We start from the raw sequence: 17,338 nt of genomic DNA, 5'->3' as shown, positions 1-17,338 counted from the left end.
CTCGTATAGGTCATGTTCTCTCTCAAACTGTTTATCTGGCAGGCTCCTGGATGCAGTTTGTAATCATTGCTCTCTGCTAACAAAGGGAAGTCCATTACTGTTGCCTGTTCCTTCGACTCTTGGGTTTTTAACATCTGACATACTGTTGCACAAGTAATGTACCGTACAATCTGTTAAAGACCCCCTTCACAGCATCTCTCAAAGGACCTGCTATTGCACCCCTGTCCCAGCTCACCCTCTCTCCTTCAGTTAAACAGTCTCAAATGCTCCTGGCACATGAAAGCAAAACACTTCAACACCTGAACTGCAAATTCACTGAGACAGCGACCATCTTTCCATTACATCGCACAGCCTTCATGTGCACAGTAGAGCCCTGATCTTTGACAGGGGTTCGTAGCTCCTGCTGCAACAAAAACGATAAATAAATCATCATCACAGGGTCCCCTAAAGTGGAGGGAAGACTGCACACTGTCATTAGATTACTTTTTAACTACAAAATTCCACAGGGAGGTAACGATAGCAAGTCATTACCATGAACGATTCACCTTCAAAGAGAGGCAAGAGGAGAGCTGAAGCCCAGAGAAGCCAGTTTTCTTCACCCTCTCTGCAAGCACCTGGGTGCAGATCAGTGATATTTTCCAGAGGCAGAACAAAGAAACTAGATGCTGATACATAGAGGCTTTAAAAGAGATTAAGAAGTTGATAAAAATAAAAGGACTGACAACAGAATTGGGATCGAGAGCAGAAGAGAATAAGAGCAAGGCATGACACAAACTACAGAAACCCTGGCAGGAAGAAAGAGGCTTGTCGAGAGAAAGGAAAGGGCCACTCAGCCAGTCAAAGTCTCAGAGAAGTTACGTACTGGAGAGGGGATGCAGGATCTCAACACTACCTTGAGCCACATATAAGGAAGAGACTCTGATGCAATGAAATAGGTTCATTAATTATTACAGTTGGATTTGTGTAATTCTTGTGCTGACTAAAACAATGATAAATTTTTTTAAGGCTCATTACAGATCTGCATCATTATTTCCAGCTTTAGTTTGTCTCCAAGGAGTTTCAAGACATGAAGCTGGATGCCTGAAGACAAATACTTTTACTTATCACCGGGGAGTTTGAGTTTAGTGCCTGTCCTAAGACAAGCTAGACTGGATGATCCAACCATGGCAAAAAAAGCAACGGATAGAAATCTTTTAATTGGAGGAATATGAAAAAGACACTTGGGAAAGCATTAGCACAATCCATTCAAACCAATTGAAGTGTAGTAGTGCACAGATCTAACATACCATGTGCCAAACATTGCAACCTGGAAAAAGGTGACCTTCACTGGCCACTACCAGAGCTCTGAAGATAAGCTTTAATTTTAACGTCTCCCCCAAGTGGTAACTGAAACAGTGGTTGCAATGTAAAGGCCCAGGTAAGGCAATGCATTCCCGTACTGGCATACCACACTGCACAGTGGCTGCTTTATTTACTTTGTCACTACAGTAGGAATAGCTAACTCAAGTTAAGGTACTTTCGAATCCTTTAGGAAACCATACTTCCATATTTATGTATACATCCATATACGTACGTTCATGTGCATGCATACACAGACACTAAATCTGTTCATTTCCCCACAGAACAAAATTAATACCTAACAATTTTGTATGTTTTGGATATTGTTCATTTTCCACAAGGAGATCTGTACATCATTCATGCTTCACACTGAGCATCCATCTTTAACATGCATCTGCAGCAGAGGTGCATTAAGATGACGCTCTGCTGTAGAGCATTCACACTAGCCCCCTTCAGAAAGGGCTGTTTTCCTCCTCCGTGGGAAGCTCCCCTACTGAACAACACTCCAGGAAAGCCTAACATACAAAGTTGAAAATTTTCTATGCTAAAGTCCCACCAGTTACAGTTAGTTTTGTTCTCTTCTATTGTTTGGGCTGCCCGCTGGAGAACCTAGCTCTTCTCAACTCCTTTTACTCCAAATCCATGCAAAGGGCCAGAACCCACCCATGACCACCACGTTAGCCTAGGGAGCTGCAAGTTGGTGTAAAGGCTCTTTGCTGTGGCAGTTTCCCTGTCCTCAAGATAAAATAGAAAAAAGTAATAAACTAAGGATTCTTGGAAGAGGAAAATGGAAGTTATGTGAGGAAGGAACCGGGTGGCTGCCCATTTGAAGCAGTTTAGAAGATTGGTTTCACTTCTGCATCCACAGGTATCAGTATTTAGACAAACAATACTTTCAAAAACCATTTCTGAAACTTATGCAATAGAAAATTGCTACAATGTGTAACTGAGAAAAAAAATGAGGTAGCATCCTGCTGAAGGTGAGCCTTTTCAAAATTAAGTAGCATCACATAACATATGCCTAACAAAATGGCTAAGATGTTCTGTACTAACAATACAGACTTTTAACAAATCCTGGAACACTAGCACAACTCGGAGCATTTGAAGGACTGCCAGCATAATCCCAAAATGTAAAGGGACAAGAGGAAAGCAGAGATAAGTCAATTAGCCTGACATCATCCCTAAATAAAATAATGGAACTATCAATTTGGGATACCATCAACAATGAATTTGAGGAGAGGCTAAAAAAGTAATTAATGCCTTTCAGTATTGTTAAACAAGCCTTTCATTTTGGGCTGGGGTGGGTATTTTTGGCAGGGGTATAGTTATGGTTGATAAATACAACTCTTCCAATAGCATCTACTTGGGCTAGTCCAATGTGCTAGAATCACTAGACCACATAACATCTTGCCTAAAAGATCTCACACTACACAGAGAACTAACATGACACCAAACTAGACAAGCTAAAAGTTGGCTGAATGCTTGGCCAGAAAATGTGGCCAAAACCCATAAGGTATTAATCAGCAGGACCATTACTAGGAGGATTTACAGAGATAGTTTCTTATTCACTAACAAATGGAATCATGAGTTATAGCCACTTAAATCTGTCCCCAGATTTTCTATGCTAAAGAACGCATCCACAAGTCTCTCTCTAGCATCCTGCTGCCATAGAGCTATTGGAGCAGCTGGGGAACTTGATAGTTGGAAATCTGTCCTGGCAGCTGTTTGATAGTTGTTGGACATCACATGCCACCAGCAATGGTCCCACTCACCCGAAACTCATCCTGGCCATGGCATTTATATAGGTACAATCCAGCCAGCAGGTCATCTATTAGAGTAGGGCTGCAGGAGGCAGCTGAGACAATCTGAGAACTCACTGCTGCTGAAAAAAGTTGTTCCCTTCCCCCTACCACCCACCTCCACATATTCCCTTTTGCTGCTTCCCCTGTGTTCATCTGATCCCTGCCCAAGCTGATGCAGCCACTAAACCAACAAATTCGCCCAGCAGAAATGAACTTATTTTGCTGGTGATTTTATATCTAGAAGGAGAGGGAAGGGTGCCTGTGTAGTTAGCCAGATAGGTCTGCCAAGGGGCCAAATGAGTGCTGGAGTCAGCACCAGCAAGTGGGTGATGGGATGGGGAATATCCCTTTTGGCAGCTGCAAGCTATTAGGTCAGCTCAGTCACTATGTGAAATGTTTCCCTTAGACACAGTGGCTCTAAAGCTCTTTTCTGCCAAAGTTAACCACTGACACGAAGATGGATAGGATAGCACAGAGCAAAAAGGAGAGGCTGCAGCTACAGAACAGGGAAGTGAAGTCATCTGGCAGCCTGATGATACATCTAGGAAGCAGAAACACAGATGATACCTCCGGGATGGAAGGCTCTGCTTGGAAAGGTCACAGACATGTCCTCGGTCACTGCTTCAGTTAGAGCTGGAAGCATTGCTGGTGGGGCTAGAAGCACCAACATAATCCCCAGGGGTATAAAAAGGGACTACTGGGCAGAAGTGAGGAAACAATGTGTAGAGCACAGGTAAGACAACCAGGCAACTGTTACACACAGTCCTGTTCAGGAAAGGCGTGGGAGTACTGGGTAGAGCTCAAAGAAGGCTTGTAGAAAGAGATCCAAGGATGGGGAAGAAAAAATAAAATGAACTTTTAAGTGGGAGGCTTAAGGAGCTCGGTTAGTGCAGCATATTGAACAGAAAGTTGAGAGGTGCCTTGACTGCTGCCTACAAATACTTGCACAGGAACAAACTCTGACAGCGAGCAGCTTTCCATCCTCCCTGACAAAGCCAAAACACTCATGGAGCTGGGTATAGACATTACAGAAATGTAACCCTGAATTCAGATGCCACTTCTTGGGATAGAGGGCACATAAATATTAAAACAGTTTACCAGGGAAGCTAGTGGATTCACTGTAGCTTTCTGCTTTTAGAAGAAGACTCGCCTTTCTTTTTTTCAAAGAAAAAAAAGAGACAACCAAACAAAAACCCACACCACACAGCACTTCCCCCTAAAAAGTCTAAAGGAAAACACGCAGCCTGAATACACAGGAAGTCAAACTAGATAGAAGCATAGCTCCTTCTGGTCTATAAATAAAAGAAGTGATTAACCATTGCTCTAATTGTTGTTTTCTGTTGATGGAAAAGGCACTATTTTCCTCCTCTTCCATCAGGGAGGGATTTGTGCTACCAATACAAATCAGTGACAAAGTCACGGAACTGGCCCCTTCCACACCAGTACAGTCACACAGCTAAAGACAGCAACAAAAAGGCTTTGGCTAGAAATTGCCCACAGCTTATCTGCAAAGACAAATACTTTGCTTCTTTAAATAGGAGCCTAAGCAAAGATACCAAGCCAGCTAACAATTAGCTAAGCAGTCCCAGACATGTTTAGGCTTTTCTGTATTGAAAGGTTTATTAGAATCTAGCATTTGGCTTTTATTTTACTACCTTATCCTACCACGCAGTTACATTAAACATGTTTTAGAGCATGTAGCCTTCTATCTAAAGACAACACACAGACCTCCGTGAGGAAAGACAAGTCTCCCTTTCTCATACCAAGTAAGACCTATTTGGGAAACCAATCATCCCACAAGTCTTCCACTTTTAAAAATTTAATAAATAAAAAAAAAAATCGCTATTTAAAAAAAAAAAACAACAACCAGGCAACTATTGGGAACAGTGATTCTTTGAAGGAAAGGGAGAAAACAACAGAAGAAACTCTTCTACATGTGCATGGGGGAATGTCTATTATTAAAAGGCACGATCACAGACAAAGATGCAAGACCACAACGTAGTCACCATTTTGAACTTTATCACTACCATACAACATTGTTAGAGGATTTTGTGCAACCCTCTGGATGTACAGAGGGATGAGCATGCGTGGATATACAAACAACTGTAAAGAATGGTTTCCAACCTACAGTAACTGCCAGTAACCTAAAGCATCTTTTAGGGAAGAAGGAAAAAAATTGAAAAAAACCTACCATTTCAAAGTCGGTGGACCCAAACACGTTCTCCAGTAAGTAGAGCGCTTTCTAAAAGACATATTGATATAGCAGCCCTCTAACCAAGTCTCCTCTTCAACATAAACTGAAAAACAACACATTATTCTAACCTGAAACTAGACCTCATAAAGTATATTCTCAACTTCAAAACATGAGCATCCAGAGGAGACCACATGTCCTTCAGCAGCCACACCTGTACTGGTTTACCACTCTATGAGATGGAGGCAGGTAGGATTAATTATTCCATTAGCAACATATCATGTACCTGAGACTTACTACTATGGCCAGGCCACCTGTGGGCTTAAACCTCCTGAAAATTAAAGTTGTGTTATTACTCTTCTCTCCCTACAGATCAGAGCTAGAACAGTTGCTTTTTTGATTCTGAAACAAGTCTATCTGAACAGAGTTGTATTTTATGGCAGAGCATAGCCCTTTTTTGCATGTGCACAATTTGCCTCCTGTTGCTTGACCACTGGTACAGGCTTTCATGTGCACCCTATCACAGATTTTCTTCCTACAGAGCAAAGCAGTAAAAGACTGACCTGTGATGTTAGAAACCAGCATTGCAGAAGTAAAAAGGAAAAGGAAAAGGAAGAGTTTGAAGGCAGTACATGGTGATGGGACAAAATTCAGGGCCTGGGTTATCTAAAGTGCTTGTGACTGAGCTTAGACAAAGAGGTTTTTACAGTTATAGCTGCTGGCATGTTGGCAAAAGGCTAGCTGAGTCTCTTACTTGCCTGCACCTGGTTGGTGAAACATTGCAACGAATAGACAGGAGATGACTCAGAGGCCCTTATGAAACATCCTCAGACCAGTCATCTGAGGCTATGGTGGTTCCTATTGTTCCATTAGCAAGTTGCGGCTGGTGATAACATAAATAGGCTGTGTGTCTCTAAAATGGTGCAAGCATGTGGTAGTTTTTGTTTGTTTTTAAAGATAATTTAGTGCTTATGAAAGATAGTATGCCAGCTCAGGCAGCCGAGGCACCCCAAGTACACAGTAATTACAGCACCCATGTTAGCTGCTCTGGCTTATCCACCTTGCCAGTGAACTGGCTGCGGTCTTTTCTCTGCTCAAGCAGCAAAACAGCAGTTCTGCACACAACTGGTACTCCACAACTCTCAGCTTACAAAGATCTTAAACAAAACAAAATTTCCTGGATTTAATTAAAAAACAACAAGAAGTAACCCAGAGGCTGCATATTCTGCATTACATTATCCTCACTTATTAGAAACGTATTTCAGTGTTTCTCTCATTATGAAGGAGAAAGATTATATAGTTTGCATCGCTGCCTGCAGCCACATTTTTCAAACTTGGGTGTCAAAAGACAAAGCTCCTAAATCTACATTTAGCTACTCAAATAAAGGGACTCTATCTTAAATAGACATTGTACAGAAATTCTCCAGAAATAAAGGGAAGTTGCAGGCACCCAACTTTTTCTAAAGAGAAAAAGAAACCATCACACTATGTACATGTAAGTGTCCAAATACAGGCACCTGAAGATAACAGAGGAAAGAAGTTTTGACCACATTGGCCAGAAGAGTTAAGATGACGGAAACACCGAGCTGAAACTGTTCGCTGCTGTACTAGTCATGCAAGGAAGAAATAACAATGTATAGGAGTGGAAAATAGAACAGAGGAAGGATGAGACAAACAATGAGGGATTTGTTAAGTGTGCATCTTAGAAAGGGAGCCAGGGCTTCAAGGGAGCACAGGGAACGGCGTGCCCCATCTCACCGACACACAGACCCGTAGGTCAGCCCCAAGAAACGCCGAGTCGGCAAGAAGTAGACTGCTGCACGTCTGCTGTGTCTTGCGAGGCAACAACTGAAGTGCTGGGTTTGCCCTACCTGTTCTGTGTATAGCATTTCTTTAGCCCTCAAAAGCTGTAATTTGAAGAGTAGAGACACAATTTTCACACAGCTGAGACACACAACTGTCTGTACAACTTCACCAAGTGCATGCCTACATGAACCCCTAATTATCTGCACTGTCATGTATAATTAGTCAGTCTGAACATGTAGTAATCATAAAGACGTGAATGTTAGGCACACTTCATACATTCAATAGCATCCTGTGTTTGTACACAGGCAACTCTCAGTAAGTATAACTAAGATCATACCCTGAAAGGGGCAAGCAAAATAAACAAAAGATTTAGTGTATGTGTCATTTATCCCAGGACCTTACATGAAAACAGAAAATTCCTTTCTAAAATATATGATCAAGTGTTTTCTGTGTTTTTAATTTTAAATAATTGGACACAGTGCTTCCATGGCCTGCACTAATGACAGAAATTGAAGCTCATTATTCAAGCCTGCTGTGATCAATATAGAGAAAACATGAGGACAGTCATGAGCAGGCAGTCCTAGCACACAATTTTTAAGGTCAGTGAAAGTTATTGTGCGATTACCTTGAGAAACGGACATTATCAGAGAAATATAAATGTGGAAATGGAGGAAGGATGCAGTCAAGAAATATCACTGTGCACATCTCAGCACACCTAAGCAGTCTTTCATGTAGTCGAGCCTCACATTTGCAAAATCTGGAACTACTCAAACATGAAACTCAGCATATAAAACAGGGTTAACTTAACCCAAGCATGAAAAGGCTGGCTAAATCTACAACAGCCAGATCTCATCCATCTCTTTCTCTTATTCTGGGTATCAGAAAGATTGAAGTGTTAATAGCTGTCTTATTGACTCATTACCTTACAGGCTTTAAAATCTGCATAAAAATAGATTTTAAAAAAATCTCTTATTCAAATCAAGCACATTTGACTGCAACTACATCAAACAGAGTCCCAGTTTTATCAGAGATATGCTGCTTCATGTCAGTTAGTTGACACAACCACGCGTCTGCCTCTGTGCTAAATACATGTGCATGCAGGGAGGAGGGGAGAGAAAGGAGGAGAGCGCAAGCCCGTATGCAAACATGCTGTTATCTGTTTTTTTCCAGTTGGAAAAAATTGTTAGCACAGCTCAATCAAATCTATTGAAAAGAGCTAGGAACTCATTCACCCACCCTATTTCAACAAGCTCATTATCCTGGGCCTTATCCCAAATGTGCTGAAGACCATGGGAGTTCCTCAGCTGACCTCAGTGGGGTTTGGATCAGACCCACTCTGCAAGTAATCTCATTTGATATGGTTGTGTTAATTGGCTGTACTGCTAGAATAAAAAGTATTGCAGGGCATTAGAAAGGCTAACAAAATCTGACTTATGGAAAGCGGTGGAAAGGCTTGAGCCTGATAAAGGCAATATCAGGATTTTTGCCCTTGCTCTACGGGCGCTAGGGTGATTGAGGGTGAAGCATGTAAATAATTTGGGCAACATGAAGATTACTTCTCAAATACCAAATAAGTGATTTCACCCACTTAAATTTACTGTGACAACACTGGTCCCGTTCCCAACACCCCCTCCTTTGTAAATGCTTTAGCCAGATGTAGAAATGGGCAATGCTGACACTCCAGCTTCACTACCATGCTCATCCTCGTCCCAAAGTGATGTGAAGAAGCCCTTTTAGCTCTGGCTGCCTCTGATGGATGAACAGCCATGTGCAAGACTTTCAGAGCAGTAATGTCCGCAGCACTGTAGATCTGCATTAAAAAATGTATTGTCCAAGCTGTCATACTGTATCTTATCAATTAATTTGCTACATTTGCTGTTTCTAAGGGATTCATAGAGCAGTGATCTCCAAACTTTTTTGATCACGCACCCCTAACAATAGAACATTTTTGAGCACACATTCCCAATGTAAGTATACGTACTTATTTATAAATTATATACATGTACTATTGTAGTAATAAATTATGTACATTATAAAGCATACACAAAAATAGAAATTAAGAAAGGATGAGATAAAGATGTAGCAAACCTTTTTTTCTTTTTTAAATAACGGTACAAAAATATTTTCTTCCTGCACTCTAATGGACTATCTTGCACATCCCTTGGGGTGCACACACCCCACTTTGGTGCCACAGAGGACTCGGATATGTTCCCTTCCACACTGCCAATGACATTTCAAAGTCTTAACCATATACACCCAGACCCCAGCCTGTTCTTCAGGCACAGAGCTGGCCCATGAGTGCTGGGCAGCACAACAGATGTTTGCTTTCTGCATCTGCTGGCTGTCTGTATCACACAACTGCTCAGCACTGCTGGCTTTTGCTCAGTACTTAGCTTTTATAAGATTGTCCCTGAATTTCCAGTTACAATCAGTGAATTAAAAAAACCCTCCCCTTTAACACAGTATTTCTATTCTGCAAACAGAATTAAAAATTTAAGTCTTCTTGTCTTTGTTTTTACAGACTGAAAAATCACACAACACTTTCCTACATCTTTCACTTACTCTCTTTTTGCGTCTTCCCTCCTTTCCATCCTACCTAAGACATCAGTCTTCCCATCTTTTCTTTTTCCTATTTTCATAGATATGAGAAAGCCACCCACCCCTCTGCAAAAGTTTTCCAGAAATCCAGACACTAAACTGAATTTTTTTGCCCCTTTACTTCTTTCCTAACAACATGTCTTACTGGTCTCCTAAATAAATTTCCTCAAATTAATGAGTTCTGAGGCATGAAGACAAGGACATGTGTTACTGAGCTTATTCGCATAGAGGAGCCAAAATCACCTAATAAGATAGAGCTTTAAAGCTTTATCAGTTTATGAAAAGGCTTAGGGGATAACACAGGTGCCTGCAATCACTGGAGACTGGGCTCAGCATCTCAGGAGCCCCCTTTCCAGACTTACCCTGGCACACTTTTTCTCATCCCTACCTCTGGCTTGCTTACTGCTGGGCTGCGCTATAAGCAGTGGAAAGTAGAAAACATGCCTTCGTTTATTTTTTGACAGGCCTTCCCATTCCTGTATTTCACAAGCTATAAAAAAGCCATGTCAATTTAGAGCACCACACCTATTATCGTTTCCAGTTGAAGGTAGGGCCTCTACACTTGTCTTCACACTGACTGCTTTCCCTGTAAGCCATCCCCTTATTAACATCAATTGCAAATCAAACTGTAGAGGTGAAATTAATCACTGTGCAAAGAGTCAGCAGGCATCCTACTTCAGCCCATCAAAACAGGGCTTACATTAAACTCTAAGTAGCGCTTAAGTCTTATATTAAGCCTTTATAGAGGGTGTACTGCGCTTCTTTTGAGTTACATTTCATGCAAACCATAACACTAGGAAAATGCACTTCAGCACTTAGGCACTGTGCAAATAGATATTACAAGGGAAAAAAAACCCCTTCAACAGATAGGCTAAGGGGCACTATATTAGGAAACACTTGAATGTTTTTTTTTAATGCCATTTTATTCTAAGAAATTGATCGCTTTTCTGAGAAAATTATAAAAGTGATGTGATCTGCTAACCTGTAATAAACACATCATGTTCTCAAAACCAGACCTTATCAAGTGGAAAATACCCTTAAAGCTTCTCAAACTACATGAGATTTCAAATGTGTGTCTTTGTTACCGACATATCGACAGGAAAACAATCTTAGGAAAGACCCAGAAAACCCCAATAAAACCAGAAGCCGGTGTTCAAGTATAATCTTTCTTAATAGGATTTTAAAGCAACATAGTTCTACTGACTTCTATGGAAAAAAAATAACCTAATTTGTGTTCAAGGGAAAACAAAACCATAACTGCTTCTTGAGAAACTCTACAACCCTCATATTATCTAACTCGCTGTCCTAACCAGTCTCTCCTCTTCTGCTGAGGGTTTAACCCAGAACTGTGGCTGGCCTGAGCCTGGGATAGGAGGGGAGGCACCATGTGGCTCTTAAAACTGTCACATCCAAAAGACTGAACCTATGCTGTTTTCCTGTTCTCCTTCACACAGCCATGGCAAAACTATAACTGTAGTACAAAATCTGTGCGGTTACAGGATGACGAGTACACATCAACCATACACCCTGCACTAGCAAAGCCGTGATCCACTGCAGCGTAGCAAAGCCACCATGCCCAGGACCAAGTGGAGCTCTACCAGGGGAGCTAGAGCACTCAAGGTTCTGCCAGCAGAGCTGTATCCATCAAGGACCACACTTCTTCATACTCCCTGCACATCACCATCTTGTAGTACAGAATCACACATTAAGCCCAGTCTATTTCTCTGAGAGCAAGGAAAGAGCATTGCTGTGGAAAGGTGGGACACATCCTATCCTGGCCTGATGGTGCTTCTCTTCTAGCAGAGGGGAAGAAAAATCCACAGATCCTTTAATCACTTCACCTCAAATTAAAGTACTCCTCCATCAAAGTTTGAACTCACACTAGAGGGGTGGCACATCACTGCAGAGCTTCAGATTCATGCCTGGCTTCCAGTCGGTGAGGGCAACGTCTGCTCTCTGTTGGGTCTCGGGGATTTCACTACCACGATCCCTCACCGCTCCTTCCCGAAATGGACTCTGCTGCCCAACAGCACCAGTACAAGCTCTCATTGTAGAAGGAGACACGCCCATGATGGTGCTTCAGAGGATACACAAGCAGGCTGTTTCATCTGGGCTGCTAACACTCTGCACCGGTTACTGATTACAGAATTACTGCCCCTCAGTTAATTAATCACGTTGTCTGCAAGCAAGAGAATCTCACTGATCTTAAAATAAGGGTTACCTGCATGTAAACTATGAGAACAGAGCAGAATACAGGAGGAGGATGTTGAGCATTTAATTTCAGGAGATCTTGTCCTTCACATAAAACTTCCACTGATTAAATTCATGGCAGACAATATAGTGCAGACATCTTTATACCAGTTCAAAATTAATTTATACTACTTTGGCCTTCTTTAAAGGGACTGACAAAAAAATTGCAAGAATATTTCTCAAAATTGCCAACAAAAACTTGCAACTATTTTATTAATTCAGTATAAAGAATGTCAAACTTCCAGACAAACCTGTGCAGGTGAGTGTGCATACCTGCAGGAACAGAAAGCTTCCATAAACTATTTTCCCTGTTTATATGATCCCCTACTTATGTGCCAAAGAAAGAGCAAAACACAACAAGTATTGCTGTCCTGTTTGACTGCCAATGCACAAGCGTGACTGTGTGCACAGAAAGTCAGAAAACGCGTCCCACTGCCACCTCTCTCAAGCACGCGTGGTGGCAGGAGGACAGTCTCTTCCCAGAAGGCACAGGACAGCGGTAAGAGCTGACGGCTGCGTTCACCCTTTACACGTACATCCAGAGGGGAGAGTGATCTATACGCAAGAATGTGTGCGTATGTGGCAGTGAGTTGTGGGTGGTGGCTGGGGTAAGCGCTTGCCTTCATCAATCAGCAGAAAGTACACAAAAGAGACCTCAACTCAAAAAATCCCCTCACCCTACCTCCCACGCTCCTCGTAGTTTCTCCCATAAGCATGCGATCAGTATTTTCTCCTGCTCCGTTTGTACGTATTCCTCATCTCTGTGCCGAGTGCTGCGCAAGCCCATCAGATGAATAAGACCTTTATAAAACGCACAGGTGCTGTTGTGCATTGCTGTTTGTGTAATAAATATGGCAGTATGCCAGGAAAGCCAAATGATTATATATGCCTTTAATGGGTTTAGGAAGGATGGAAGGGTGTGGGAGAAGGGGAAGGAGGGAGGGATAGAAGTTTAACACTACAGCGTTGTTTTCATGGATATTTTTGTTTAAAAAAAACCACACTGATGTGTACGTACAACAGAGCAAATGAAAACAAGGCAGGTTTCTGGATTTTTTCAGCATGTGATGTGCTAGGTGAGAGTTGACACTATGCATACAACGAAAGAAATACACAAAAGGATTAATCGCACAGGCAATTGCAAACCAGAGCTCCCACAGCTGGATGAGAGTAAAGACTAAATTGAGTTGTAGCAAAAATATGTTAAATCAATATTAACCACAGACAGCAGGAGCAAATTTTTATTTGGAAACAGTTTAAACAACCCTCCCCCCTTTCTCCTTCCACCCCATCCCCCCCCATACGTATGCTGTTTCTGAAAGGTCTCTCAGTACTGTGAGGTATGGCTGGAAGTGTACCACCAGATCCTACAAAGGGACAGGTGAAGCAGGATTCGTGCCGAGCTGGCAGTCACACCATGGTACTGAGGGACTGACACTGCTGCGCCAGAGCTGTGAGAGCCAGCGAGTACATGGGCACGGCGCGGCACAAAGGACACCCTTTGTGGCTCTGGGTACTCGCATGGGTGAGGAAACACAAAGTGTACCAGCAAACCTCAGGCCACAGCCTCCTCTTTTTCCCATCACGGTTCCAGACCACCTCTTCTGGGTACCTGCCCCAGTCTGTAAGGGCAAATAACTGTGTTAATCATTCAGCATGGGGGCCTTCATGGTAAATCATGCTACATGGAGCAGCAGCAGATAGACAGGAGATGAAACGTAAGAAGCTCTGTTTTCTCTAACAGTACAGGATAACAGCAGCCACCTAACACTGCAGATTGTCTTTTCAAAAAATAGCCCAGGATGGGCATGAAGTTGAGATGAACACTGCATATTCTTCCCTGCAGTCCAAGTCATTTACAAAGGAGACCCCACATGCATCAAACTTGCTAGGAACTCGGCTCAGTCCATATGATGCAAGGCAGGAAAAGCTGACAAGCCAAGTCAGCTTTCAGACAGTGACAAGGCATTCATTGCTACCACAACTTTCCCCTTGTTCTGTAATCACGGTCTGCAGAACAATTGAAATAAGGTTACTGGAATTTATTATAGATGCTTTGCTTTGTTATCAATATGCAGGAAACACTGCAGCTACAGTGGGGAGGAGAGATAGTTTCATGGTACTCCTTCTTCACACAAGCACAATGGAATGCATAAGAACTAGCACACTGCCAAGAAAGCCTGAAATTTTAGGTCCACTCTTAGCTCTGACATGGACTTGTGCACCAGTGGCAAGTCACCTCTCTGCGTTCAAGCTCTCCCATCTTTAGATGGGAAAAACAACGCTCTGGCAAGAATTCCAGGTTTGTTTATTTAACAGTTGAAATCTTAAAGCAAAAGGTGCTGCAAAGACCAGTATAAGTACAACCCTGTGCTAAAGTTGCGTTAAAGTAACTGCTCTTCTATACAGGACAGTCACTTCTCTCTTCTTTCTCAGTGACCACACTTTCAAATTTAAACACTGCTCAGTAGTCGATTTAGTTTTTAGGATCAATAACTTGGAACTGTGTATGAAATTGGTGAAGCCTCTTCTATGCTTCCTCCATGGATATTCCTCTTAAGCTCTTGACATTTGTCATAAGCATCCATTTATCAAGCGTTATTTAAACGTAGTCTTCTGGTTGGACAAGACAGACTGGAAGCCAGAATCAAATCCAGGCAAAGCCTATGCAAAATTTAACCTAGATAGAATAGCGTACTTGAATTTGGACCTGTTACAAGGTGGTTTGTTTCTGACAGTGGGGTTTTCTTGGAAACGGAGAAAGGGTAGGCAGGGAAGGAAGTTAATAAAGGTATTTATAAATATACAGGGTTGCCAGCTTCAATAGCTAAATTCAGGGCAATACTGCAACCAGCAAGACCAGATGACGCACATCTGAGCTAATGGAAAGAACCTTCCACACAGCATTAGGGCCCCAGCTTTTGAAAGCAGAGGCTTGCGGGGGTTGGATCAGCTTGGCTGGCAAAATAAAAGTACAGTGGGAATCTGATTTACTTTTTGGGAAACAGAATTAACTTTAACACACCTCTCCTCATTTGTCAGTGCTTACTAGCAAGCAGTATGCCCCATCCACCCCACCAGTTCCCTTCCAAGTTGTGCTCCTAGGAAGGCTTCACTGAGGAATGTGGAGGGTACAGATGGATTGCTTCCATGTTTATTCTTTTATTAGGAATTTGTTTCAGTGAGCACCTCTATCATAACACAGTCTGATTTATGTTTACCTTGCAGCAGGGAAGACAAATGCACTAAACTTTCCACAGAACAAGATGACCTCATGCTTTTAAAAGAAATAATTTTTTTAAGGATTTTTGTAAGGAACAAGACTTAGCCCTTAACAGCAAGCTGCAACCCAGAACCCATGTCAGTCCAAGTGACTCAATACATTAAAATCTACTGACAAATTCTTATTTCAAAGGTCTTCATTTCAAGAACCACCTTTATGTTTTACATATTTCTTAGGGACAAGCCAGTCACTTCCTTTGGGGCACTGGCAATCTTCATTCCAGCAGGACCAAGGTGGCAATTACACTTCATTAAGAGGTGGGATAGAAAGAGAATGCAAAGACTTTTCATCTACCTTTATGTGAGCACCAAGCAGAGGCTTCTGCACTTTCTTTGCAGCAATTGAATTTCAAAGGGGAAATAGATGAGGGAGAGGAACCTGTACAGGGCTGGTGGATCTAAGTTTCATGTGGGGTCCCAGAGCTATGTTGGAGAGAGGAGCCTTGTAGCTAGTAGGCTCGTAAAGACTGCAATGGAAAATCTAGATCAGCTCCACTGACTGAGGGAATGAATTCTTCCCTACGCCCCTCAGCACTACGTGCAGAGATAAAGGTTTGCCCCTTGATGCTTAGCAGAAATCTGACTTTCAAGTCAAAACAGTACTGTGTCATCTGGCTGTCTGGGCTACATTGTACATGTGGCATCTGCTTGATCTTCTCAGACTGAAGAAATGCTGGAGATAAAGTACGTGCAAATAAAAATAGTTTAAAGAAGAATGCTGGTGATAACGCCCAGTAGTACCTTGTTGCTTCATGCTTCCAAACATTCTTAAAGAGCTGCTCATGCCTCTTGGGGAAATAGGCAGCACTTTCTGCTTACAAAAATAACTGACACTTCAAATTTCCTCCTCCTAATGCTGTTAAGGGAGATATTGGCATATAAACAGGATGCACATGTCCAAGAGGCTTTTTGATCGGTAACAGACCCTGATCCAAAGGACACCAAGAGCCCATGTGCTCCCTTTGTAGCCCAGGGACTGAAGCAAAGGGTCAAAATGGGAAAAACAACCATCACGATTATCTCTAGCCAAGATGACTGTAAGGTCTGAGGGCTCATATTTCAGATGGGAAAATGAGAAGTACATGACCCACAAAACCCTCGAGCGGTCCAATTTCTATTTTAAAGAGTGAAGGAGAATGCAGGCTGTGTAGAGACACCTGAAAACTGAAAAGACGTGCAGTCGGACCCACCTTTCAAGAAAAACAAGAGCTGTGTTGCATCATGTGCAAAATAATGCCTTGCCTGTATAGCCTCCAACACCGTGAAGCAATAGAAAGGGGAATAAACAAACCATCCAGCTACCCCAGTGGAGAAAAATATCAAATTATATTCTTTTTAAAGTCTCCAAACACCAAAAGAGCTCAGGTAGGTCAACAGCAATAAAAAATAAATACATGAGAGAGAGAGAGGGAGAGAGAGAATCATACGAACCCCTCTGATGACGTGCTTTTCTAAAAATAACCATGGGCACTTATTTTGCCCCCGAACCCAATGAGCTGAATAAGATTGCGTTACAGCTGCACAGTCACATTGCAAGATAATACAGGATGGGAGCCAGATTCTCACCTCACGTAAATCAGCACAGCGCCGCTGGAGTCACTGCAGTTATTTTGAACAGCCCCAGCGGAGAATCTAGCCACACATTTTTGTGAGATATACACAGCTCACAAGCAGCGTGACCAGCTTTATTAAAGTTCATATTTTTCCAATCGCAACTGTCTCACATGCTTCATTATTCAAATTTTATATAAAAAAACATTACGATCTCAAGGTGCCCTGAGGACCAAACACATTTTACAGCAAAGCAGTTCGAAGTAAGGCAATGGGTATTTAAAGTTGGGTTTTGTTTGTTTTTTTTCCTGCTTGTCCTATTTAATGGGTCAGGAGAGCTAGCAGCATAAGAAGAGGGTTACAAAGAGGCCCACTGAAACCATCCTCTCTCTTTCTTCCTGGCTAGATCAGAGGGAATCTGGTTTGTTTATTTTTTCCTGTTGTAACATAGGTCAAAGTATTAAAAAGACTGAGAATCGCTGACCTCTTGCTTACAATCTTTGGGCTCACACGTATGACA

At 42.2% G+C, this 17,338-nt stretch overlaps 1 protein-coding gene across 3 annotated transcripts in view; it reads right to left on the bottom strand.

Annotated features, from left to right (window-relative positions):
• TBXAS1 (thromboxane A synthase 1) overlaps nucleotides 1-17,338 on the bottom strand; it is a 244,812-nt gene that overhangs the window by 189,626 nt on the left and 37,848 nt on the right. Inside the window, exon 1 of one of the 3 annotated variants that reach the window (XM_052788773.1) lies at nucleotides 3,708-4,330. The exons of the other annotated variants lie outside the window; for them this stretch is intronic. The gene's annotated coding sequence lies outside the window, so the exon portion shown is untranslated. Of the gene's footprint in view, nucleotides 1-3,707; nucleotides 4,331-17,338 lie in introns of those variants that run through there. 3 annotated transcript variants of the gene reach the window in all.

This window comes from Harpia harpyja, chromosome 6, assembly GCF_026419915.1.
Source record: "Harpia harpyja isolate bHarHar1 chromosome 6, bHarHar1 primary haplotype, whole genome shotgun sequence".
Lineage (NCBI taxonomy): Eukaryota > Metazoa > Chordata > Aves > Accipitriformes > Accipitridae > Harpia > Harpia harpyja.
This window is presented reverse-complemented; position numbering and strand designations above follow the sequence as displayed.